This window comes from Leucopleurus acutus (genome assembly GCF_964270905.1).
Source record: "Leucopleurus acutus genome assembly, chromosome: 2".
NCBI lineage: Eukaryota > Metazoa > Chordata > Mammalia > Artiodactyla > Delphinidae > Leucopleurus > Leucopleurus acutus.
Window position 1 is genome coordinate 95,430,205 of NC_139143.1, and position 27,825 is coordinate 95,458,029.

Below are 27,825 nucleotides of genomic sequence, written 5' to 3' on the forward strand. Positions count from 1 at the left end.
GTACAATCTACTCTCTGAAGGAATTAATAGACACACCAAGAAGACAAGTATATTTATATACTTTGATTCAGCAGTACTTCTGGAAATCAATTCCAAGGAAATATTCGAAAAGAAAGAAAATGTTGCATACACAAAAGTGTTCATTTCATTGTTATTTTCAATAGCGGGAAAAGGAAACTACCTATACGCCCAAGAGCAGGTAGATGGACTATTTTGCAACCACGGAAAAAGGTTTAAAATGAAGATTAACCTCCTAAGGTCTTCCTGCTTCTACTCCCACCCCCCTCTCCAAGTTGATTTCCACACAGCAGCCAGAACATTTCCCACAAACGTTAAGTCAGAACAGGTCTCTCTTCTACTCAAAACCCTCCAGTGGTTTCCCATCTCATTCAAAGTAAAATCCAAAGTTCTGACCATTGCCTAAAAGGCTTTATAGTGGCCTCGGCTACTTCTTTAACCTCAAGCTCTCTCACTTTCCCTCTTGCTTACTGGCCTTCTCTAAAAGGTCAAGGCAAAGACTGAGCAGTCTTTGCACTTAACAGTCCTCTCTGCCTGTAACCTTCTTCCCCAAGAGAGCATATATCCCTCACTCATGTCTTCCCTGACTACCCTTCCTTGCTACTGTTTCTCTTTATCCTCTTACCCTACTTTACTCTTCTGCATACCTCTTATCATCTGACTTATTCTATATTTATCTGGTTATGGCCCACCTCTCCTGATTAGTATATAAGCTCTATGACAGCAAGGACTTTGTTTTAATAGGCATTTAAAAAGCACTTGTTAGATTAATACTGGATGTTGATAATTGTACAATAATTATTAACTACATGAAAAACCATGCATATAAACAAGCTTGGAAGAGAACAGGAAAAATGATCTATGAACATTTTCAAGTGCTGATCATATTGCTAAGGAGTTTGCACAATAAAAATCATAAGTCAGTCGTGATTATGATTTTAAGCTGTCAAAAGTGACTATAACAATCTTATTTCCTTCAAAGCCGTTTGTTTAGAATTACTAGTTCAGGGGCTTCCCTGGTGGCGCAGTGGTTGAGAGTCCGCCTGCCGATGCAGGGGACACGGGTTCGTGCCCTGGTCTGGGAAGATCCCACATGCCGCGGAGCGGCTGGGCCCGTGAGCCATGGCCACTGAGTCTGCGCGTCCGGAGCCTGTGCTCCGCAACGGGAGAGGCCACAGCAGTGAGAGGCCCGCGTACCGCAAAAAAAAAAAAAAAAATTTAAAATTACTAGTTCAAAATTATTGGTAAAAGTTATTAATGAGAACTTTTCCACATAAAATTGTAATAACAATCACTCTTAAATCTTGTTTCCAAAGACCCAAAGTTTAGTCTGTAAGGGCAGACACTGTCATTCCTGAGGTCACACAGAAGGTGAACAAAGGTATTTGAACAGTTTTAATATGGAACTGAATAATACTCAGGATTCCAGTTTACATTTAAGACAAGCACCCATGGTTGGTTTCAGAGGGTCCCTGAAACTGAATGTGAAATTTTGTGCATAAATGTCTATTACTTCTTTCCTGAGGAGAGAGTCTATACGTATATTTCACTATATTCTCAAAGGTGTCAGTGGCCCAAAAAAGGTTAATAATTAGTATTTTGTATATTGGAAGTGAAATGCAATCTTCTAATTTGAGCTACCTCTCAAAAAGATAGATGATATGTAAAACTTAGACACATCTTTGTAATCAAACAATTCATTCAAGAAATACCAAGTGCCTACCATGTGCCAGTGGGCATGGTGTGATCCTCAGTACCTTACACCTAAGTATATTTTGTAGTACATAATTCAAAATGCGGAGTAAACAAGATTCACTGAAACACCAGACTAAAAAGAATTTCAACCAACACAAATATAATTTCAAACAGAAAGTGTTATAGGAAATCATAATAAAGACAGACAGGGGATCAGGGCCTGATTTAGTGCTTATTATGGCAAAATATCACAGGTATCAGTTACATCAAAAGAAAAGAAAAACTACACACACGTGTGCCCACCCCCACACACTCTGACAGGAAACCAAAATAAAGTTTCCAAATCCTGTTTCCAGCAGCATCTCTTCTGAGACTGCCCTTTCAGCATGCTTTTGAAGGTAGCAGCCCCACGTTAAAACTAAGAGCTGATCCTTCATTTTTACTGTGATTAAAAACAGGAAAAATCATCATCTCACACCCAGGAAGCAGAAAACTGTGGCCACCTGTACGACTGTGACCCAATAACCTCCTGCCCTGTTATTCCCTTCCTTCTTATAGCCACCTCCCTTCAAAGCAGTGACAAAACGATCTTCCCTCCCAAAACGGAATGCATTAACTCCTCAATGCTAGTTCTTTTTCCAAGAGGTCAAATGGTCCCCTAAACTGGTTCTTAGCCGTGTGAGTTGATGTCTTCCCCTCGTCTTTCCCCTATAGCAGTAAATTACACAATTTATCTAAGACACTGTCCTTAACTTCCTGAACGAGGGGGCAAAAGACACTCCTACCAGTCCCCGTTTGAAGGAAGACAAGAAGAATCACACAGTGACCTCTTCCCTAACAAAATTCAGGGAAAAAGCAGAGATCCAAGAAAGGCAACGCTGAAAAAGCGAACACATGGCATGCTACGGAAGACGTGGGGGAGAGAGGGCGGGAAAGGAGCTGAGAGGTGGAGTGGGGTGTAGAGATGTCAGCCCTGTGCACTGGGGGAATGAAGGAAGGAACGGGAGACCCCGAACCCTAACAAGGGAACACAGAAAGGACACCGCTCCCGTCTACCCGCACCTCTCCAAGGAGCCGAGGAAGGACAGAAAATTCACCCAACCCTGCAACCCCCTTCTACGCGTGCCCCCCAAAGGGTGAGCTGCGTTTGAAAGAAGATCTGACCCTAGTCTGGGGACAAGCAAGAAGAAAAAAAATGCAGCGATGTCTAATCTTCTACCTCTCTCAGGCAGCGAGGGGCGAGGGCACTATGTCCGGGGAGATGGCGAGGGAAATGGGCTTGTGCCATGACACCTCAGGGAGTTGGAGGGTGGGGGACACAATGTCCTCTTTCTCTCCCACACCCGGCCCGGGCCCCTCCCGTCCCTCTCCCGCAGGCCCAACCACAGTCGACCGGCTCGGTCCGCGGGCGTGGTTGGCTCTGGCCCCGGGCGGCAGCGGCCGGGCCTCCCCGAGCCCTGGCCCCTCCCGCCGGCCAGGCCCCCGGGCCGCCGCCCCGGACACCGAGGGAACGCGGAGAAAGAAGGGGGAGCCAGGGGACTGACCGGCGACAGGAGCCGCCTCAGCCCGGGCTCAGCCGACCCGCGTCCCCTGCTCCCTCTGGGGCCGGCTCCGGCTCCCCGCCCCTCACTCACCCCCACGGTCCGGCGCCTCCTCCACCTCCTCCTCCTCCTCCTCCCTCCTCTCGGCCGTGGCTCCTGCTCCGGCTCTGCGCGGCGAAGGCGGCGGCGGCGGCGGCGGCGGCGGCCTCGAGAGCGGCGGCGGCGGCGCCTCCAGAACGCGCACGCACGCAGCACGCAGGCCCCGCCCCCCTAGTTCCGCCCCGCCCCTTCGAGTCAGCATCGGCGAGGTTTCGGCCCCGCCTTCCCCGCGGCTTTCCGGAGTCCGCTTAAAGGGGCCGCGCTGGAAGGCGGTGGAAGAGCTAAGAACGCAGAAGAAAGAGCGGGGAGTTGCAGCTTTGCCTTGCGTGGGGTGGTGGTGTGGGAGGCTGGAAAGGAAATGAGGAAGGGTCTGAAGATTCAGGAGAATAGAATTTTGGAGGGAATGCAACCATTTGATAAGTACTAATTGAGCATCTAGTAGGTGCTAGGCACTGTCCTAGGTTCAGGGAATGCCGTTGGCAAGCAAAGGCCCCGTGGAGCTTGCATTCTAGTGGGAGAGAGGAGACACAACAAACAAGTAAACAAAAATTTCGGGAAGTGATGTTGTGTGAAGAAATATAAAGCCAGGAATGGGATGACTTTATAGATGGCCAGGTATTGCCCCTCAGAGGAGACCTTTGAGCACATACATGTATGATATGAAGGGGTGAGCCTAGCAAATACCTCGGGAGGAGAGGGGTAGGGGGGTCTTTCCAAGCTGAAAGAACATCAGCCATAAACTCAGAAGTGGGAATAGCCTGGCATGTTGCAGGACCAACAAAAGGCCAGTATGGCTGAGCGTAGTCAGTTAGCCAGAGAGCAGTAGTAGTTAGGCTGAGAGGTGGGGAAGAGGTCAGATCCTATGGCGCCTTATGGGCTGTTAATAAGAGCAACAGAAAGCCATGGGAGGGTGAGCAGAGGAGTGACCGCATCTGATTCACATTTGAAAAAGTTACTCTTGCTAATGTGTGTAAAATACACAACAGGGAAGCACAGATGTCCTCAGGGAGACCAGTAAGGAAGCTGTTTATGGTAGCTTGGACTAGGATGGCAGCAGAAAAGGGGTGAGAAGGGATGTTTCGGGATGTATTCAGATACATTTAGATTTGGAATGGATTTGGCAGAGAGTGTGTGAAGGAATAAAAAATCATGAATGATAGTTAGGTTCAGGGCGTAAAGAATAGGTTAATGGTGATACTATTTAATGAGATGGGGAAGATTTAAAAAGGGAAAAAATCTGAGGTGGGGGAAATCAGGAATTCTGTTTTGCACATGTTGCATAAGGTGCTTGTTCTACATCCAAGTAGAGATGCAAAACAGTTGGATGGATATATGAGTTTGAACATATGAATTTGGGAGTCATCGGCACATAGATGCTTTTTAAAGCCTTAGGTCTACGTAAAATCACTTAGGAGGGAGAGTAGCTAGAGGGGAGGAGGAAGGTAAACTTCAACCTTTGGAAATTCTGTAGAAGAGCAGAAGGAGCTACCAGGTAGGAGGAACACCAGGAGAGGGTGGAGTGTTGGAAGATAAGAGAATTGTTTCAGGAAGGTGGGAGTGACCAGTCTTATCAAATACCGTTGAAATAAGTAAGATGAGGACTGAGAGTTTGAACACTGCATTTGACCTGATGAAGGTTGCTGATGTCCTTGACGAAAGCAGTTTCAACAGTCATTGGGCAGAAAGTCTGATTAGTGTGAACAAGAGATGGGAGGTGAGGAAGAGAAAGTGTTTATAGCAAGTCTAAACAGCTCTTGAGGAGCTTTGCTGTAAAGAAAGAGGGAGAGAGAGGAGTACTTGGGATTAAGGGAAGGTATTTTAAAGATGGGGGATGTTTCCTTATGTTGATATTCTGGAATGAACCTTTAGAGAGGTAAAGGTGATGACGCAGAAGATAAGAGGAGACAGCTGGAGAAAGCTTGTCCTCCAGTAGGTGAGAAACGATGAGTCCTAGTGTAGAAGTGGAGGAGTTGGCCTTGGATAGGAGCAAGGACAGTATGTTCACACACTCTTTTTGGAGAGGAGGCAAAGTCCGTGGGTGCAAATGCAGGTAGGTCAGGTAGTACATTTGGTAGCCTGTTCAGGCCACTGACGTGCAGGCGGCAGGTGGGAGCTGAAATCCAGCCCCTGTTCTGCCAACCAAGTTTGAGGCCAAATCAACCTGCAGGAAGAGGCACCTTTTCTAATTGCTGCAACTGCAGAGGTGGTGCCTTTTAGCAAATCCTCCACATCTCACACACACACACACACACACACACACACACACACACACACACGTGCACGCATGCACACACAGTCTGTGTGCACCTTTTCCCAGTTTGCACGGAATATTCTTTGTTGTGCGGTTGCCTCAGTGGGTTTGATGAGGTAGATTAGGGCTGTGAGCTTTCTTTTATTCTAAGCAATAGAAAGCTGTGAGTGGGGTGGGGCTGTTGGCTATTTAAGGAGATAGAAGAAGGTGAGAAGGAATTCCCTCAGAGTGGAAGAGTTACTGGAGAAGTGTAGTACGGACAAGGCTGAGGGCCCTCTTGAGTCAGTGGTCCTGTATCTAAAGTGAGACCACTCAGCAAGGTTGTGTGGTTTTTATCCAGCCACATTCCTTTGCTTGTGGGGTTGAAGGAGAGGTGGATTTGGCCAGGGCTGGGTTTTGCTGATGAAAGTCATTAGAGGGGGGAGGGGTACAAGCCAGGGAGTGGTTATAGTGATAAACCTTAGAATCTAAGCTGAGAGGGAAGAGAGGGCAAGTAAAAAAGTGGTGGGGTCAATGGTGTCGTGGTTCTTGTAGGAGAGAAGAGTTCAAGAGGAAGCAGTCAAATAAGTGGGATCAAGGGGACTTTCCAAGGATTGAGCATAGGGAAGGGTGAGTGAGGCAGTTGGGAGAGAGGAAGCGAAGGTATCTGTGAGAAATGAGGATCCAGGCAGGCGCCTCGGAGCGGAGGAAACAGTAGGCTCTCGGGCTCCTGCCTTGTCACAGTTCTTGTGAGCCGCTGATCTGGGGGAGGTTGAGGGAGCCGCCCTAGCTGAGGAGAAACTGAGCCCGATAGGGGATAAGCCAACTCAATACTGCAGAGAAGGGGAAGTTGGAGGACGGGGAATCATGTGGCTTGACAAGGCTTGGGAGAGCCCACTCATGCCCTGCTCTACCCACCTGAGCATTTGTGTAGATGCTTTGTCCTGCCTGGTGTTTGACAGAAACTAAACGACATCTTTCCACCTTACTTCCCCTTTCCTGCTCTTGGCACTGTCTTTCTCAGTTACTCATCCACCAAAGCTCAGCCACATTTAATCCATCTTCCCCATTCCTGTACCCAACTGGTCCTCAAAGTATATCAATCAGCACCGTCCGACGAACATTCTGCTGTGATGGTAATGTTCTTTAGCTGTATATTTAATACAATAGTCACATGTGGCTATCAAGCATTGATTGAGGAACTAGATTTTAAATTTTATTTAACTTTAGGGTATTTAAATTAGATTTATATAACCACATGTGGCTGGGGGCTACCATATTGGACAGACACGTATAGACCTTTCCTACCCAATGACTCTTCCATCTGCCCCCTCCTCTCTATCACCATTGCCACTGCCCTAGGTCAGGTACTGATTACCTCTTCTCTAGACTTTTGTTGTAGTTTCCTATTTGGTCTCCTGCTTAGTTGCTTTCCCTTCAATACATTTTGTGTTTTTCCAGAGCCATCTCCCTAAAGCAGTGGCCAGATCACAGCTCCAACCCTATTTTAAAAATTATTTTCCCTGTCAAATTAGGTAAAACTGCTTAATCTGGCATTTGTCCAGTTATATGTCTCCATTCCCCTTTTCCAGCCTTACCCTGCACTGCCCCTTTACATAATATAGAGTTGGTTCTCAAGCAAAATTGAACTGCTTGCCATAATTTCTACCAACTTTTTACAAAGCAGTCAACACGTTTGTCTAAATTGTCTTTGCTTGGAACAGAGACAATTGCCTCTAGGCCCCAAATTTGTTGAAATTCTCGAAGGCCTGTCTTGCATAGCAGTTTATATCTGGGAACTTTTCTTTTTTGGCAGGATGGGGGTGGGTGCCGCATGTGACATGTGGGATCTTGGTTCCCGGACCAGGGGTCACACCCGCGTCCCCTGCAGTGGAAGCGTGGAGTCTTAACCACTGGACCGACAGGGAATCCCCCCTGGAAACTTTTCTGATTTTTCATCTCCTCTGAAATACAGTTTCTGTGGGGGTTTTTGTTTGTTTTGTTTTGGTTTTTTTTGGCTGCGCTGCACGGCTTGTGGAGATCCTAGTTCCCTGACCAGGGATTGAACCTGGACCCCAGCAGTGAAAGCACTGAGTCCTAACCACTGGACAGCCAGGGAATTCCCTTCAGTTTCTGTTTTTACATTACCTGTGGCACTTATATGTTGCCTTGTTATGTATTTTATGTATTCATGGCATTTCCGTTACAAAATATTCCTCCTTGCAGATCACTCTAATTGTGTTAGTGCCCCTTCAGTGTCAGTCTTGCACCTTATATATATGAGGTGCTCCTCAACTAGCCACTGCATTGAGTTCTACAAGAGAATTTGTGCCTCTCTCTGCCTCCAAGAGTAATATCTCTAACCCTGAAAGAGCATGTCTGTATACCCTGGGAGAAACAAAAAGAAAAAGAAGCAGAAGAGGCCAAGAAGTACTCCTGTTACACTTGAGAATTTCTGCAGTTGGAAGGCCAAGTTTGATGCAGAATTCTTGGAAATTAAAAAGAAATGAATGAAAGAGGAAGAACAAGCAGGAAAAAGTAAAGTGGGAAACAGCCATTTGAAATAGAGCATAATTTTGACACATCTGATATCCGGTTCTTGGAGGATGCTAGAAACAATGTGGAGGTAGATGATTCTTTGTTCCAGGATCTGGAGGAGACTGAGGATGATCCAGACTACAGTCCTGCTGACTCTGAGAGTGACGTGACCAACTGATGGGCTGCCGCCATCCACAGAGAGGTCTGACTGCCACGGCATCTGTGGCTATGCTGAGAGGGTGGTCATTTTCCTTTCTCTTTTTCTAAGAAAAAATCATTTTCAGGAAAATATTCTTCTGATAGCTTTCATCATTGAACTTAATAAGCTGCCCTTAAAATTAAAAACAAAAACAAAACTAATATGAGATTCCAATTTTTGAAAAGAAGCAACCTGACTATATTTCTTTTCATGTTACCATTTGCTGAGAGTTTCTTCCAAACGCTTCCCAACTTTTACAGGGTACTTTGACAACTCAGTTCTAGCTCATAACCCTAGAGAGCAAGGGCATGCTTAGAACTGGCAGGACCAGCATAGCTACTCCTAGGGTCAATTTATGGAAAAGACCTTTAAGAAGCGTTCAGATGGTGATACAAATCCAAAAAAAGAGGTTTCCATCTAATAAGTGTTCAGAATATATATTTTTAGGCCTCGGACTCTTAGAAACCTGTAACCCAAGAATAGAATTACATGTGCCATGCTCTGCAGTGCCAAATATACTTTTCCTGTTGGTGCAGTGGTTTTAAGGATTTGAAGAGCAGTTATAACATTTTACACAAAAAACATAACTCAGATGTATAGGACCTTAACATCTATTTATTCAGCAAACCTTAACCGAGTGCTTGTTACTTGCCAAGCAGTTATGCTTGTTGCCCGGGATACAAAGACAGGAAAGATATGGCCCTTGGCTTCAAGAAGGACACATGGTAAAACTGACCTGATGTTGGTATATAACTTTAAAGTTTTCAAAATATTTCCACAGTACCTAATTTAATCCTACCAACAATGTCATTAAGGTAGGTATCAGGCTTATTTTGCACTAGGGAAAACTCGTTCAGGGGGATTACATGAATTGTACAGAAGCACAGAGCTGTTAACTGGCAAGATCTTGAGCTGGAACCCAGAACTTTTGGTGTCAAAACATTGGTTGGATTAGAACGTAAGTTCCCTGAGGACAGGCATGTTCATTGCTGTATTCCCAGAGCCTAGAAAAGTACCAGGCATATAGTAGGTTCTCAATAAATATTTCAGGAGTGTGTGTGTGTGTGTGTGTGTGTGTGCGTGCGTGTCGTTGAGAGAGAGTAAGGGGGGGCAGTGGGTGAGGGAGGGAGAGAGAGTATAGCCAACCATCTAAATCATTAGCATATTTGTATATTTTAGTTATGTGCTAAGCTGATCTTTTCTATATTAGTGCTGTTCAAAGTGTGGTCCACATACTGGTTCTGGTCCATAGAATTGTTTAATACCAATTGCTGTAGTTCGTTGGGGCTGCTATAACAAAATATCACAGACTGGGTAGCTTATAAACAACAGAAATGTATTTCTCACAGTTCTGGAGACTGAAACTGAGATCACAATGCCAGCATGCTCATGTTCTGGTTAGGGCCTTCGATTCGTAGCAGCACCTTCTTGCTGTGTCCTCACCTGGTGAGAGGGGCTAGGGATCTCTCTGGCATGTGTTTTATAAGGTCACTAATCCTATTCATGAGGGCTCTATCCTCATGACATAAGTACCTCCCAGGTGCCCACCTCCTAATACTATCATCTTCGGGAGTTAGGATTTCAACATATGAATGCGGGGGTGGACACAAACATTCAGACTATAGCCCCAGTTGACCTTAAGATAAGTACAGAAAATGACAGTAAGAATTTAGAATCTTTTGTGGCTACTTATATTGCTGTGACTTACAAGTGAGTGGTCAGTAGACCTGTCTACTTGAGCAGGGCATAGACCAGTGCAGGTGTTGCCCAGCTTGTATAGTGAGTCACATGAGGTATAAGCTGTATAGTAGTCAGACAACATCTAATTTTTTTTAACCTTTTGACCCCCTTCACCCATTTCTCTCACCCCCTCCATCTCCCACATCTGGCAATCACCAATCTGTTCTAGATCTCTATGAGCTTGTTTGTTTTTTTGTTTTTTTAGATTCCAAGTGTAAGAGAGATCATACAGTATTTGCCTTTCCCTCACATATCTCACATAGCATAATGCCCTCAAGGTCCATCCACGTGTCACAAATGGCAAGATTTCCTTTTTATAGCTGAATAATGTTCCATTTTATATACATGCACCAGATTTTCTTTATCGATTCATCCATCGGTGGACACTTAGGATGCTTCCATGTCTTGGCTATTATAAATAATGCTGCAACAAACATGGGGGTGCATAAATATTTTCAAGTTAGTTTTTCATTTTCTTCAGATAAATATCAAGAAGTGGAATTGCTGGATCATATGGTAGTTCTATTTTTAATTTTTTGAGGAACCTCCATACCGTCTTCCATAGTGGCTTCACCAATTTATAACCCTACCAACTGTGCATGAGGGTTCCCTTTTCTCCACAACACTTGTTATTTGTTGTCTTTAATAGCTATTCTAACAGGTGTGAGGTGATAGCTCATTGTAGTTTTGATTTGCTTAATTACTGTTGTTGAACACCTTTTCATGTTTGTGTTGGCCATCTGTATATCTTTGGGAAAATGTCTATTCAGATCTTCCGCCCATTTTTTATTCAGGTTGTTGGTTTTTTGCTATTAAGTTGTTTGAGTTCTTTATATATTTTAGATACTAACCCCTTACCAGATATATAATTTGCAAATATTTTCTTCCATTCAATGGGTTCCCTTTTTATTTTGTTGAAGGATTGGTTCTTCTTCGAATGTTTGGTAGAATTCACCAGTGAAGCCATCTGGTCCTGGACTTTTGTTTGTTGGAGGCTTTTGATTACTGATTTGATTTCATTACTGGTAATTGGTCTGTTCAGATTTTCTGTTTCTTCATGATTCAGTCTTGGTAGGTTGTGTTTCTAGGAATTTAATCATCTAAATTAATACTAACCACTTTGGCTATTTGCCACCCACCTTCTTTTCCGCCTGGATATTCCTTACTTTTTCAGAAAGAAAGCACTTCATGCCTTTGGAGTGAAAGGGTCAGCAACAGATTGGAAATTTTTTAAAAACTTCTTTTTCACCACAGAAGCTGTATCTACCGATCTTATGCTGTGGAAGCATTATTGCTCAGTAATTAAGCATATGGTCTTTGGAGTGAGACTATGTAGGTTTATTTTTAAATTTTTTATTATTATTAGTTTTTAATGCCTAACTTACAGTTTTACTTTTTATTTTTCTGGCTGTGTTGGGTCTGTTGCTGTGCGCGGGCATTCTCTAGTTGCGGCGAGTGGGGGCTACTCTTTGTTGCAGTGCACGGTCTTCTCATTGCGTTGGCTTCTCTTGTTGCAGAGCACGGGCTCTAGGCATGCGGGCTTCAGTAATTGTGGCACGTGGGCTCAGTAGTTGTGGCTCGCGGGACCTAGAGTGCATGCTCAGTAGTTGTGGCACACGGGCTTAGCTGTTCCGCGGCATGTGGGATCTTCCCGGACCAGGGTTCGAACCCATGTCTCCTGCATTGGCAGGTGGATTCTTAACCACTGCGTCACCAGGGAAGTCCTATATAGGTTTAAATGCATGTTTAGCCACTTACCAAGTGTGCCACCTTGGGCAAACTACTTAACCCCTTTCAGCCTCAGTGTTCTTTTTTGTGATATCGTACTACTAAAAGTACAAAATATCATAGGGTTTTGGTAAAAATTTTAGCAATCAGGCATATAAAATACTGTTTTTAGGGCTTCCCTGGTGGCGCAGTGGTTGAGAGTCCGCCTGCCGATGCAGGGGACACGGGTTCGTGCCCCGGTCCGGGAAGATCCCACATGCCGCAGAGCGGCTGGGCCCGTGAGCCATGGCCACTGAGCCTGCGCGTCTGGAGCCTGTGCTCCGCAACGGGAGAGGCCACAACAGTAGAGGCCCGCGTACTGCAAAAAGAAAAAATACTGTTTTTAGAACCTGGCACATAATGGCAAAATGTTGTTTTTATGTTATCATAAATATTATCTATCATTATTATTTTATTTAAGTTCATAAAAATTCATGCTGTTTAAAAGATTTAAAAAAATCTTGACTATAGAGGTAACTCTGTAACCGTCCAAGCCTGTAAATGGATGGTCACTCTTCAATTATCCACATTATTGAAAGATAATAAAGATAAGCTAATTCAAAAGTCCTTTATTTTTTTTAATGCATTGTGTGATCTAGGGACAATATATTTGTCTTCTAAGTGGCCATTAAAAACAGTTTCTATTTCCAAGGAGAACTTTTTTTTTTTTTTTTTTTTTTTGGCTGCACAGCATGCGGGATCTTAGTTCCCTGACCAGGGATCAAACCTGTGCTCCCTGCAGTGGAAGCCTGGAGTCTTAACCACTGGACCGCCAGGGAAGTCCCTGCATGATGTACATTAGAGTGGAGAGTACACACACTGATAAACATGAGTGCTTGTTTGGTGGTGTGTAGATTGCCTATTTATATGTTTTATACAGCAGACTTTATATGCAAGGTCCCTTTCTGCTAAGCCAGCTCATTCTTTTCCATTTCTTTCTGTGAACATTGTCATTTGGGAGGAAGCAGCTACTCAACCATGCAGCTCTGAAACTCCAAGAAAGAATCAAAGATTTCTGCAGCAAGGAAGTTGGATAAGGATGAGTACCAGGGAGAAAACTTCTGGCCACTGAAGAGAGAGCTCAATATAGGCAGGAGGCCAGAATGTGCCAACAGTAAGCAAAGTCTTCTCTTATCAAAAGAGAAAAGCTTGCACTTAACGGCCGTATCAAGGATAAGACTGGCCCCAGACCAACCCAGCCTTCAATAAATGGAGGGTAAAGGAATCCAAGAGGGCTTGCTCTAACTTTGTGGCTATGAGTTAACATCATTTCCTATTCTGTAACAAAACTCAAGCATATGTAAACCACAAATTAAGCAACCCGCATAGATACAGACATATGTATGCATTTTTAGAAGGCAGAATATTGTGGTTAGGGTTGCTAGGTTTAGCAAATAAAAATACAAGATGTCCAGTTAAATCTGAATTTCAGATAAACAATGAATATATTTTTAGTATAAATATGTTCCACACAATACTTGGGGTTTGTTTATCTGAAATTCAGACTTAACTTGGCATCCTGTATTTTATCTGGCAACCCTAAGTGTGATTAAACATGTAGGCTCTGGAGTCACACAGTGTGACTTCAAATTCTGACCCTGCCACTGTGGGACCTTAGACGTATTAGTTAACCTGTTGGAGCCTCAGTTTCTGTATATGTAAAATGAGGATAGCATTTACCTCATAGAGTTGTTGTGAAAATTGAATAATACATAAAATTTATAATGGTAACTAACATATAGTGAATGCTGAAAAAATACTAGTTGTCTGTATAGGAAAGGTAAATGGTTATTTGATAACCAAACATCTTCAAAAACCTGGCATTATGATTTCAAGTACCTTTTAAAATATTTATTTATTTATTTATAGCTGTGCTGGATCTTTGTTGCTTTCTCTAGTTGCGGCTAGCGGAGCTACTCTTCGTTGCGGTGCGCAGGCGTCTCATTGTGGTGGCTTCTCTTGTTGTGGAGCATAGGCTCTAGGTGTGCAGGCTTCAGTAGTTGTGGCGTGTGGGCTCAGTAGTTGTGGCTTGTGGGCTCAGTAGTTGTGGCGCACAGGCTTTTTTGCCCCGCGGCATGTGGGATTTTCCCGGACCAGGGCTCGAACCCACGTCCCCTGCATTGGCAGGGGGATTCCTAACCACTACTCCACCAGGGAAGTCCTCAAGTGCCTTTTTAAAAAAAAAATTTAGGCAGAGATTTTTTTCCCCCTATTTTCATCCTACTTTCAATTTTGTTTACAACAAATTAATACAACTTTTAGACCCATTATCTATGGCATAAAGGAACACACAACCAGCGTCTTACAGTATCATCAGGCTTTCTGTTCCTTCCCTTGATGCATAACGCTTGGACCCAATCTTGGAGATGTCCTAAGCTCCAAATTTCCAGTGAGAAATTTGTGTAAATCTTTATAAAGTATTACTTGAGTATTTACTAGATGGGTATTTACCCAGAAGCCAATGCCAGCTATAGAATGGGGTTTCATCAGAATGGTACATACTCTTAAGTAACATACATGTCCATGCTCTGTATGTTACTTAAGAGCAACTACCTTATACAGAGAGTTCCACTTCTTACACATAGGATTTTATTAGCACAAAGTTAAAAAATCAGACAAGAGAAAACATGGTGAAATGTGAAGAACAGTAGACCTGGAATCCAAAACTCTGGTTCTACCATTCAGCAAAAGCCACCTAATATTTTTAAACATTTGCTTCCTCATCTATGAAATGAAAATATCATTAAAGGGCAAGAATTAAGTTAAATGAGCTAGTATAATGAACAATACAGTACTGGGAACAAAATAAGTACTTGGTAAATATTTGTTAACATGAATCTGCTTATTCACTAGAAAGAAGACCATATCCCAGAGCAGCGTCACAGAAAGATTAAAGCCTGGGGTACGTGCTACTTTATATGGCTAAGCTAAAACAGTAACTCCTTACTCTGTCTCTGTCTGCTTCTGGATGAGAACCAATTATTTCCAAACAGTGATACAACCTAAGGGGAATTCAAGAAAGGACTCCATCTTTCCCATCTCCAGTGACTTGTATGTCTGTGTGTGTGTGTGTGTGTGTGTGTGTGTGTGTGTGTGTGTGTGTGTATGTTGGTGGCAGGCAGTGGTGAGATAGAAGAGAGGCCAGAAAAGGAGTTGGAAATTTCCTTTCCATTTTCATAATTAGTTGAGCCAGATCCTAAACTGTGTGTGTAAAAAACATAACTTTGAGGCCAGAAAGTGGAAAACACTTCTAGTACATTTAAAATATTAATTTTGAGTTGAGGGAGCAAATCCCAAATTCAAACCAGATTCAGAAATTATGACCTCAGCTTTTCCAGAGTTTATACTGATTAGGCTTGTTACAGATTAACCAGAGGTAGACTGTATTAAGGGGAAAACATAGGAGAAAAAAATAGAATTCATGAGATTACTCAAACTCATAGAATGAAATTTCCTGTCTTAGTGCTTGCTGCTAATAAATGAGATTCAAGCAAAGGAGTGTAGTATTTTCTAAGGAGGACTGAAGGGGTGAGGTTTAGGGTTTTGCCAAGGGGATTACCAAGGCCGTCAGTTGTTTGGGGCTGGAAGGTCATGGGGAATGCATAGTTGTGCAGGGTAATACAGAGATGATGGTAAACTAGGGAAACAGAGCTGGTAGTTGTAGAATGAGCCATATATGACTCTTTTGAAAATCAGTTAATTACCATTTATATACTGAGTATCAACGATGTACTCAAGAGCTTAATAAACATTCAGGGGATCCAATGGCACAGAAAGCAGAGCATCAGCACCCAGTATGCCTAGTTTAGGGGAAAGTAGCCTATGAGCCTAGGGAAACAGAAGAACAAGATAAATGGAAAGCCCTGGAACCAGAGGGTTAAGAGATCTTGAATCACTAACAATGTGAATTTCAAAAGTAAAGGCTAGATTCTGAAACAAAGAATAGAAATAGATTTCCTACCAAAGAGGAGCACTCTTGACAAAAAAAGATTCATTAAGGGTAAGATATGCTGGGGACATGATTAAAGGCCTCGGCCTGGGCTTTGAACTTGGCAAAGGATAGAGGGGAAGGATTTCTCAAGCCCTTCCCTTGTCTCTTGCAGAACCGAGGTGCATGGTGTAAAGGAAGAAAAGCCAGGGCATGTGCATCACTGGACAGGCACCTGAAATGCATCATAATCTTCCTGCTGGGAGCCCTAGGGTTTCTCACCTCCCCTCTCTTCACCCTTTGAGCCATAATTGCAGAAGTGGACAGATTATCACAATTTCAGCCTATGCAACTATCTCACTAATGCTCATTTGCTGACTTTAATGAGTTCCAGAACCAATTTGTGTGATCTTACAATCAGCTCAGGTTTATCACTGAAAGAAAGCACTGTAAGTCTTGGTAGAGAGGTCAGCTTTGCAGAACGCAGATCTACTGATAGGAAAATGAATTCAAATGAATTATTGCAACATTGTAAGGCGTCAAAGTTCCCCAACACCATTAAACACAGAAATGTTAGATGCTCCTTGTCCTGATGAGTTGCCTTTTGTCCAATACCTGTCTTGCAAACTACATTCAAGTATCCTTTTGTTCTCTCTTCAAATTTCACAGCTTCCTCTGCTCTGCCTAAAAAGGAAAACGCATATCTTCAAGCTGTTACAATAAAACTATTGGCAGCGTGTAAAGTGAGAACAGATCCTTGCCTTAATTTATTGCACCATGCAGATTTATTACACATCAGGGTAATAATAACAATACCTAGCAACACTGTGACTTGCTGCCTGATAATCTCTTCCCCTGCTCCAGTAGGAGTGCGGTGGAGGGAGCTTGGAGGGCCCCCATAGACTCCCTGTATGGTGCTAAGCGCTGCTGGGCACACTCTTGGCTCAGTGCCAAGAGATGATGTGGTACTAGTGGGCCGCGCAGTGCCAAGATGTAATGCAGACCTGGCGGGGGGACGCAGTGTTTGGACAGAAAACACTGAAATGCATCTGCCGGGTCTAGAGAGGAGTGCTTCCACAATTGCTCATTGCTGGGAGAATAAGCGTTCTCCTTCGTCCCATAAGAGATTCCTCTACCTGAAGTATAATGAGAACACAGTTTGAGAATCGTAGAGGTGAGGGAGTCCTGCACAGGGCATTTGACCTGCCTTTAGGCAGCACCACGCTTCAAAGAGTCTGGGACCTTCGAAGTGAAGTCTGCTCAGAGTTTCTGAGGAGCAACTAACAAAATGCCAGGTTAAAGATAGTTACCCCTCAGGCCCAGGGTCTCCTTCAGGACGCCAGTGTCACTCCCGGGCTGCTTCTCTGTCTCTTCCTCGTGGCTTCTGAGTCCTGGGGTGCCCCGTCAGGCTTGGCTGCTTCCAGGGAAACTGCTCTGATGCACGTGGGCACTCAGCTTGCCCGCGGCGACAGTGACATCCTCACAGAAGACAGCCTGCATCAGACGTGCCCTCCTGCCGTGCTGCTCACTCTGGAAGCCTCTCATTAGGGCTTCTGAGTTTTAAGATGATAGGAACTTAATGGGGATTATTTTGATTTTCTCTCACCAGGGCTTTGCATCCAAAGCCCTGCTGCCCGCAGCTGCACTGCTTGAGCAAACTGCCTTGTGAGCAAGCAAAAGCCGTGGCCCGGGAGACTGCCGACGTGACCTCAGAAACACACAGTCTAATCCTATTGCCCAATTTTCTTTTCTCTTATGCCAAGAATTTTGCCTGTCATAGCATTTGGATTTCTGGCCACCTCGGTGACCACGTTGGACCCTCCTTCTTCCCCCAAGCAAGTTTTAGAGAGAAACATCTTTAACAGATAATCAATGACCGATCAATTAATTCTAAGCATTTGGGAGGCTCAGGCTGCTGCTCCTCTCCTCTTTACCACGTTTTATACAAATTAAGAAATTAGTCTGGCCGCAATCCATTACCTGATTGTACTCTAAGACAAAGATTTACCTTCCAAGGGTAGTTTCAAGACGGGAATGATTGGAAAATTATGTCTGATTAACCCTCACAGGAATCAAATGACCTCAGTAAATATCTTTTGAGACCATTAGGCCCTGGGGATCCAAAGACATTATCCCTGTCTTCTCTCCAAAGCTTTGGTTTTCTTCTCGATAAACAAACCTAAGTTTTGTTGTTTGTTTTTTTGTTTTATTTTGTTTGTTTGTTTTTTAACTGTTAAGTGGCGGTCAGTGGGGTAAATTAGCCCTTGGGGGTTTGCATCCTGCCAAAATAATGGCAAAACACAAAGATGGGCAAACCACCATCTTTAGCGGAATGACTGTGCCCAACAGTTCACAGGGTAGGCTGGCTGGGTTTGGACATCCCCTTCCTCTGTTAGCTGTTAGCAATTAGGAGCACTCAGCAAATCCTGAATCTTGAAAATCACTTCAGTCCTGGGGTTGCTTATTCCTGGCAGGTAAGAAACCATGTCAATCTTCTGTCTGAGGTTCAGTGTAGTATTATGACTACCAACTTGAATTTTGCAGTAGGTCCTCACCTCACAACTAACCCCAAAGCAATCTAATAGTATGGAAACTGGAGAGTCAGAGAGGTTGATGAGTCATAGAAATGGAGAGAAACATGGCCCTGGGTATGTTCAGACATGAGACGGGCTTAGACGTTTCAAAGAACATTGCTGATCATTTTGATGGAGGGCCCAAGAGTATTTTAACTGAACAGTTGTTTTGAGGATGAATTTCTAAGACAGGCAATTCACCATCCAGCCATTTTGTGGGATGCTTGTCAATGGGTTGGCCCAAAGGGAGGAAGAAGGAAAAGGGCACCAAAGAAGGCAAATGACGAGGCAAGATGGGAAGTAGGTAGAAATTGTCACATGGTAAACAAATGAAAATATCAAAATTGTCAGAAAGTGGAGACTCGTTTTTATTTATTTTAGTGATGATTATTTTTTTCACTTTTGTTTTGAAGGCTATAAGCTAAACTGTGGATATCCTGGCCACCAGGGATTGATTTCAAGTAGAACCAGCATGTAATAGGGACCCTGAGAAGAATTTGGATCAAAGCGTGGTGGTGAAGGGGGCACATGTAGGAGATGAGAATGAGGCAGAGGGTTCAGCTCCACAAGAAACTGTCTGTCGACTCCACAGGGTGCCTGTGTTACCGACAGCACGTAAGAGTGCAGACGGTGTGCAGAAACTCGGCTCGACAGCCCCTGATGTGGCCCGATAGGGCAGTTACACGGTGGGGCACCAGGCACAGACCTGTTTGCTACCTCTGTCAGCCTGTAGGTGCTGACTTTGCTGATAGAGTCTCCACCGCAGTCCCGGGGCCTCTTCCCACTTCCTCCTCTTCTGGCTGCTCTTCTGTCAGAGAAGCCAAGGCCCACTCTAGCCTGCTTTGCCTCTCTTACATCAGAGGTTTGGGATGGCAAGTTGCACATGATCATTGCAATCTTTTCCTTTTGTGCTCTTGACATTTGAACAGAGAGGCAAAGAGTAAGTGGCCTAGGAGCAAATAAATGTCTACATTTCCAAAATGAGTCTGAAATGAAGCTCATCTGAAAATGTAGGGGGAGGCAAAGACAGCTGTCAGGGCAGAAGCTGAACAGGATCTCATAGACTCTCAATCTCAGAAATTTTACTTGTTTTGTTGGAAAGAGGAAAAAAAAAACCCGAAAAGCTAGATATTAGCCCCTTTTGCGTGGCATGGTATGAAGAAGAATCTAAAAGATGTTCAACTATTTTTTAAATTGCAGTCCTGAGCAGTTCAACTGGGAGGAGTGGTTTTGTATTCCAACACAACTCTTTTTTTTTTTTTGCGGTACGCGGGCCTCTCACTGCTGTGGCCTCTCCCGTTGCGGAGCACAGGCTCCGGACGCGCAGGCTCAGCGGCCACGGCTCACGGGCCCAGCCACTCCACGGCATGTGGGATCTTTCCTGACCGGGGCACAAGCCCGTGTCCCCTGCATCGGCAGGCGGAGTCTCAACCACCGCGCCACCAGGGAAGCCCCTCCAACACAACTCTTCATGCCTCAGACTTGGAAGGAGAAATGTAAAAATATTTTACAAAGGAAAAAATAAAATAATTCTTACCGAAAAATTTCTACCACGGCAAAAATTAAAGTTCAGTCTACAAGCCAAGGGAACATGCTGTCAAAGCTTCACTGCATCCCAGCTGACACCCTACTGCTTGACTCAGCTCTGCCTAATTCTGGCACCTTTCATCTCAGAAAACACAGTAAATACTAATTACTTTTCACAGCATTCTGAAGTCGGTTGAGTCATTCAAACTTGTAGTGATGACAACTTGGGCAGTAGGTAGCAATTTTCCTTTGTTGTCATTACCCTTCCCACATGCTGGAAAACTGAGGCATGGAAGGCTTCAAGTTTCTGGACCACATCAGTGGTGTTCTAGGAACCAAGCCTTGAGGACTTCCGCCATCTCTAGGAAGTGGCTTTTTGATTCAGCAGTGGTACTTTCCAATGTCAGCACTTGTGTGTCTCAGCAGCTAAGATGACTCCTGTCCAAGGGGCCCCAGATTCTTGGCCTCTGCTTCATCTTAGAAAAGTTCTCTGGCAGTTGAAGAAAACAGAGTGGGTGGGGAATTACAGCGAGGCCTTGGTGAGTTTGATGGTTGGGTGCTTGAATGGATGTTAGCAGGGAAGAGAAGGGCTCTGTGACTATGAATTGGTATAACTGGAGGGGATTGGACTGGACACTCAGCTGTGTCCTTAGAACTCTGATAAGAAGCTGGCAGGACTTGTACTACCTCCTCTATTGAAGCATCTCAATGCTGTGGCCACTTGTCTTGCCCCCTTGGGTGTTGCATACATCCTGTAAACTCTGGAAAGGGGCCATATTGGGATGGATTTGCTTGAGGCCTTATTTGTTTCCACCTTCAATAGCGATCAACAGGACACTTACTCCTTGGTTGACCGAGGCAGTCTTAGAGTCGCTGGATCTTTCAGTATCAGCTGGACTTTGATCATTGTTCTAAAGTGCTAGAGGAGAAAAATGGGCAATTTCCACTGGGTAGAAAAGATTAGACCAATCTTTTCTTGATGGGTGATTGTTTCTTCCCGTCTTCATGATCCCTTGCCTCAAAAAAGTGGGAGAAAAATAAACTGACACATCATTTGATGAATGCCCCCTTCCCACAGAGTAGTCCAACTCTGTATCTCAGCAGGAAAGGGGGAAAGAGGAACTGACATTTGAGTGCCTTCTTTATACTGGTCACTTCAATTTAATTTAATCCTCCCTCACAAGACCCTACTCTATAGGTATTATCTTCATTTTTAGAAACGGCTCCCTTAGGCTCTCACAGTTAGGAAGCTAGGAGGCCAAAATGGAAAACCCAGGACTTCCTAACTCCACATTCTTTCTATGAGTATTGTTTTCATGCTGAAGTGCCCATTTTTTTGTTTGTTTGTTTGTTTTGCAGTACGCGGGCCTCTCACTGTTGTAGCCTCTCCCGTTGCGGAGCAACAGTCTCCGGATGCGCAGGCTCAGCGGCCATGGCTCACGGGCCCAGCCGCTCCGCGGCATGTGGGATCCTCCCGGACCGGGGCACGAACCCGCGTCCGCTGCATCGTCAGGCGGACTCTCAACCACTGCGCCACCAGGGAAGCCCTGAAGTGCCCCTTTTGAATGAAGGCTGACTTGATCTTGAACTCAGCCTATGGGAGAAAAAGGACAGTAGTTGGGTACTGACTGTCTTCTTATATAACATGGTTATCAGAACATCCTTAATGATAGGAAGTGTCAGGATGTCAGTCTTGTTTCAAAATCCTATTTGGCTGAAGGCTGATTCATTGAATGAATACCTTTCTTTCCAGAGTGTGGGGTACAGTTCCTTGCAAAAGGTGATTGGCCTATGGAGGGAGAGACTCTATGACTTTGTTGAAAAATTCAATTAGAGTTTATCCTTAATCACTTGTCAGTAAATTTAAGGATACCTTAAACTAGAAAGACCTTCAAAATCATACTGCTCTTACCCTTGTCATAAAAGTAATTATAGCCAAATTTATTGAGGGCTTATTATGTACCAGGAACTGTTCTTTAGGCTTTACATATGTTATTTAATCCTCCAACAATCCTTTGAGGAAGGTATTATTATTTTCTCCATTTGACAGATGAAAGGCACAGAGAGGTTAAATAACGTGCCCAAGGTTACACAGGAAAGAAGTGGCACAGCTGGGATTTGAACTTCCAAACCTGGGCACCTATCAAGTACACTTTTTGCTGCTTGTCATCAGGGAAGATTGTACATAGATAAGGGTCAGTTCTGTACTTGGAAAAGAGTCTCTTCTCATTTTCTGTTTCTAGAGGAAAAGGAACCTTCTGCCACATGAAGCGCTATGTCCCTCTACCCACATTCATGTTAACCTGCTGGAGAAGCCTGCTGAGTTCAGCTCCTCGCCTTTCATTGCAGAGCTTGGCTCCTATTTTTCTTCTCCTCAGCTGGTCTTCAGCATCTTCCTGATGTGATGGGAGTGACGGGCGACTGCAGACGAGGATCTTCTTTCTCAGCTGTGGGTTACCACCCTCTGATGTGGTCATTGTCCTGGACACCCACAGGCAGTAAAAAGTGGCCGACATCCCACTCCTTGGACATGAAGGATCCCACCATCATTGTGGGCCTCAGCAGAGAGAGATCGGCAGTTTACCCGCACTGAACATTGTGGGTGAGGTTCATGAACATGTCCTCATGTTGTCTAAATATAAGCACGTGGACCTCACTGGGGAGAGAACAGGTCTTCAAAGAAAGGTCTTGGGGATCCCACCCCTGCTGCTGTGGAGAGGGAGTGAGGGGGACTGCAGCGGCCTCAGCTCTGATTCTGACTACTGAAACTCATACCCGCCTCCCCTTTCCCATGTAAACCAGGATTGTAAAATTACTCACTCCACTCAGATGTGTAAAGAAAACACAGTTTCTTTTTTCTCTAAGTCACTCTGCTCTCCCCGTGAGCCTCCACTTGCTGGGTAGCAAGAGGGAAAAAACTAACTTTAGTTCCATAAGTTTTAAAATTTCGTCATTCAATTATTGAAACACTTTCTTTAGGCTTAACTCTGTGTTTCTGGGTTAAGGCTCTGTCTTTCAGATTCTTCTCTTCTGCTTGCTTCTCTGTAAATGGTACTACTCATGCTTCTGAGACCAGGCCCCTGACTCCCTCCCCACATTGCTATGCCTTCTTAAACATGGTGCCTTAACAAAGGCATTTACAGGAAAGGGAAACAGCTCTCCTGCCCTGGATGTTCTTTTAATTTATTTCATTCTCTTCAGGCAGAGACCTGGAGAGGAGGGAGAGGAGGGGACAGGGGGACCCGGGCCTGGCGTGCGGCCATCCACTCCGTCTCCTTCTAGCATCAGGCTGCACGGGGAGGCCCGCTAACCTTTATCGCAAGCAGAAGAGTATTTTCTTTATACTAAGGGGGAAACTCTAAACTGCTTGGTTCTTGAGCTTCTAAAGAGTATATATCCAATTCGTTTTTCCAAGCTTGTTGCAAGTGAGTGTCCTGACCTGCCTGAGGCATTACACCTCCAGGCTAGGACCCTGAGATGTGGGCTGCAAGAAGAGAGATTTTGAGAGGAATTGAAATACAGTCTTTCCTCAATAACAACAGGGGATTTGTTCCAGGACCCCCTACGGATACCAAACTCCAGGGATGCTCAAGTCCCGTATATAAAATGGTGTCATATTTGCGTAAAACCTATGCGCCTCCTCCTGTATACTTTACATCATCTTTAGATTTCTTAATACCTAGTACAATGTAAATGCTATGTAAACAGTTGCCAGGGCTGCAAACTCGTTTTTGCTTTTTGGAACTTTCTGTTTGTTTGGTTCTTCCTGAATATTTTCCATCCACGGTTGGTTGTACGCCTGAATGTGGAAGCTGCGGATATGGAGGACTTACTGTACTGTGTTTACTGAATATTGTCCCCGTTAAATCAACATAGGCTTGGGGTGGCTGAAGGAGAGGCGGGATTCTGGAATGCGTTTAAAAGCGCTCCTCAGAGGAGAGGCAGTGTGGTGCAGTGCTTAGAAGCATGGCTTCGGGATCCAGACTGGGCTCTGCTCTTTCCTTGTGATGTGGACAACTTCATTTATACGTAAACTCAATTCCTCCATCCTTAAAATGGGATAAGGGTAGTATCCACCTCCTAGAGTGATGACAAAGTTTGAATCTGTTAACATATATAAAGAACTTAAACTCTGGCCTATCTCATAAACACTCAACCAATGTTAGCTATTTGTTTATTTAATTTTTTTATTATTTTGCCACGCCACTCGATTTGTGGGATCTTAGTTCCCCGACCAGGGATTGAACCCAGGCCCAGCAGTGAAAGCGCCGAGTCCTAACCACTAGACTGCCAGGGAACTCCCTGATGTTAGCTATTTAGATTCCGAACACATATAACATTGGATTTTAAGCCTTAGAAGCTCCCTATGTATGATATAGGGAGAAAAGCATGGATTTTCGAAATAGACAGCCTAAGTTATATGATGTTGCACAAGTTATACGGCTACCGTGAGGCTGGGTCTGAAGGACGAGGATGACAGTATCACAGGAGAGCTGTCAGAATTAAATACTGAAATACTGTGTGTGAAACACTCAGCAAAAAGTTAAGTGGATAGTTGAGGCTCAACCAATGTTTCTTCCCTTTTCTCCTTAGGTCAGTAACATGCTCTTTTATAATTGTTTACTGTTATATCCTTAACCAGGAATCTTAAGCTTTTACAATTCCCTAACTGGCTAGTACACAGGAGAAGCCCAACAGATTCACTGACAGATGAAAATAAGCCTCCAAATCTGGAGCTCAAGACCCAGAACTTCTCCCTGTCAAATGCAGCTGGTCAGAGGACAGTTTCTGTCTTCTGCTTTTCAGATCTTATAAGGTAGATATACGTATTTCTCCCTTCTCTTTATTACAGTTTCACTGAGGTCCGCTGGAGGCATTTGCATCTGCTTTCCTCATATTGCTCAACCCACACTTGGAGAGGATTGTGTTTGCATAAATACTAGCAGATGAATTTTTTAAATATCCCTTTTTCTCTCCTGGCACTCTGTGAGAGAAATGAGCAAATATAAACAGAAGAGTATCAGACTAGAAATATAGCAGATGGGTTCCTACTGGGGATCTGGACTTTCCTGGAGTTTACACATTTGGGAGATACAGGATTATGACAAAAACCACTTGTAATGCTCTTGCTTTTTGTTTCTTGAACACAATATTAATTGCTTAATATTAATGCACACTTAATTAACCGGGCTTAATGTACACTTTCCCCCTGACTTTTCCCTTTGGGGAACAAGCCGGATGCTGTAAGCACTCTCTGTAGGAGGGATTCTCTTTGTAAGCCTAGCATAAATCCAACTTGATTGAGGAATCAAGGAGACAAGGAAAAAAAGTTTATCTTCAGTCCACGATGGAAGGGCAGGGGAAAAAAGGAAACACTTCATTTCCCATGTCAAATGGCCTCATGCTTGTGACCAAGAGTTTACCACGGACATTAAAAAATGGAAACAGATTGCACAGGCTTCCTGACCAATCCTGATTTGGGCCACCTCAGTTTAGACTACACATCCTGAGAAACACATCTATATCCGGGGAGTTGATCATGAGCCATCCTTAACTCCAGCCTACACCTTTGGCCTACACTTGATTAGATATTATTTTCATTCATTCATTCAACAAATTTTATTGAGCATCTATTATTGACTAAGCACTACATTAAGGGTGGGAATATAGCAATGAAGAAAATAAGTATAGTCCCCTACTTCACAAAATTCAAGTCTAGTGGGAACACAGACACTTTTCTTATGATAAAGTCATTCTATTACACAGGTATTAAAGAGCACAGTAAATTAATAGTTTCTATTCCGTAATATGTCCCAAGGACTGGCCTTGGAGAAAATGGGAGGTGGAAGCTCCCTGTGGCCTTCTGTTGTCAGAACCTCCATGGGATCTCTAAGACCACCCCATGAAAGAGCTCCTTATACACTGTTGGACCCCTAGTCTTAGGGTCTCTCAAGAGAATGCTGTGAATGACTTCTGGATCTCAGAGAAAGCCCCACCTTTAATCAATAAGTATCAGCTCATTTTTAATTACAAGCATGTTTATCAATAGATAAGCAAGGCTGGGCTTCCCTGGTGGCCCAGTGGTTAAGAACCTGCCTGCCAAGGCAGGGGACACGGGTTCAAGTCTTGGTCTGGGAGGATCCCACATGCCGGGAGCAACTACGCCCGTGTGCCACAACTGCTGAGCCTGTGCTCTACAGCCCACGTGCCACAACTGCTGAGCCCGTGAGCCACAACTACTGAAGCCCGTGTGCCTAGAGCCCGTGATCCGCAACAAGAGAAGCCACCGCAATGAGAAACCCACGCAACGAAGAGTGGCCCCCGCTTGCCACAACTGGAGAAAGCCTGCACACAGCAACGAAGACCCAACGCAGCCAAAAATAAATAAATAAATATATATATTTTTTAAAAATAGATAAGCCAGGCTAAACAAGGGAGGCAGCATGATGTAGGGCAAAGTCCACAGGCTTTGAAATCAGCCCTGGGTTCTAATCCTGACTCAAACATTTATTAGCCATATCCCCTGAGGTGACTTATTTTTCTTTTCTATGGTCTAATGACCTCATATACGAAATAAGGAAAAGAGCACTTGACTCTGGATTGTTGAGTTTCTTAAATGAAATAATCACTAAAAAGTACCTGGCATGAAGCACATTCTCCTCCATTATGCTCAGGAATGGTGTTCTATATGATGCAGGACTTGCCTTTGAAAGAAAACAGCATTTTCATGCAATGTTTAAAGGCAACCATACAACTATGAGCTATTTGGTAAATGATAAATTATACCCGTAGCTGACTCTACCTGTCCTGACTAGTGCCAGCTCTTTCTGCTTCCGCTGCCCTAGTTCTGCAGCTCAAAACATCTCTCTCCAGCAAGAGACCCAACCAGGGAAGCCCACAAGAAATCAAAATGCTCCGCTAGGAAATCAGAAGAAGAAGAAGATGCTTTATAAATGTTTTCAAAGGAGAGCCTCAGCCTCGTCACACTGAGTGTAGCCCCTGTCCTTCATTTTACTGTTCTTTTCACTCACTGAAAATATTATCTGTTGTCTTCAGGATGCTTGAAAATGTGGGGCTGGAGATGGAAATGTGGGCCACATGTGGCAGGAAATACACAGCTAGATGCTGGTGACATTGCCTTAAGCAATTTCTATGTCCTTCAGGACTCCTGTACCAGAAATCCATGATCTTACAGCTGAAGAGGGGCTAGATCCCTGAAGAAGACTGACTGGCAGCTCCCTCCGATTAGCTGTCCTATAGATTCCTCCCAAAGCCCTCGGGTTACCAACTGGGATATTATTATGATTTACCACATGGCTAAGTGATGGGGCTAATGTGAAAATCTCCAAATTTTGTACATTAATTAAATACAGGCATAGTTTTAAAAAACTGGAAGCACAAATCATGTCCAAAACATAATCTATGGATTATATGTCAACCATTAATAATTATGGCTACAGATTTTCCATGTGATACCAGAAAAAGATATGTTTAGCAAAAAGTGGTGTACAAAATTCTATATACAGAATGAGAACAACTGTGTGAAAGAATAGACCAATGCCTATGAAAGGACTGGAAGGAAACCCACTAAAAAGTTAACATTCTGAGAGTGGGAACTATGGCTGGCTTCTTTGTTTCTACTTTTATTTTTATAACAAGCTTACTTGCTTATGTCATCTTAAGAAAATGATATTGTTCATTTTGAAATGAAGACTTCTGAGGCTAAGAATATGGACTTCCCTGAGATGATTGTCACAAATCATTTCCAAAGAAGATTTTCAGTAATTCACCTGTTGGCACAGCTGAGGGTGAGTTGAACTGAGCAGAGGCAGCCCTTTTCAGGAACTTAATAGGGATCAGAAAGTTTGCCTTGATCAGGCCTTGGGTTCTGGTCTCTCTTCACAGGGGCTGGAATTGTTCTCTTTCTAGCTGTCCAGCCTGGTTAGCGTTAAGATCAATCTCAAGATCAA

General features: G+C 44.0%; 1 protein-coding gene across 1 annotated transcript in view; it reads right to left on the bottom strand.

Moving 5' to 3' along the window:
* Positions 1-3,370, bottom strand: part of RAP1A (RAP1A, member of RAS oncogene family) — a 74,037-nt gene extending 70,667 nt beyond the window's left edge. Inside the window, exon 1 of the mRNA XM_082833664.1 lies at positions 3,348-3,370. The gene's annotated coding sequence lies outside the window, so the exon portion shown is untranslated. The remainder of the gene's footprint in view (positions 1-3,347) is intronic.
* Between the last annotated feature and the right edge of the window lie 24,455 nt (positions 3,371-27,825).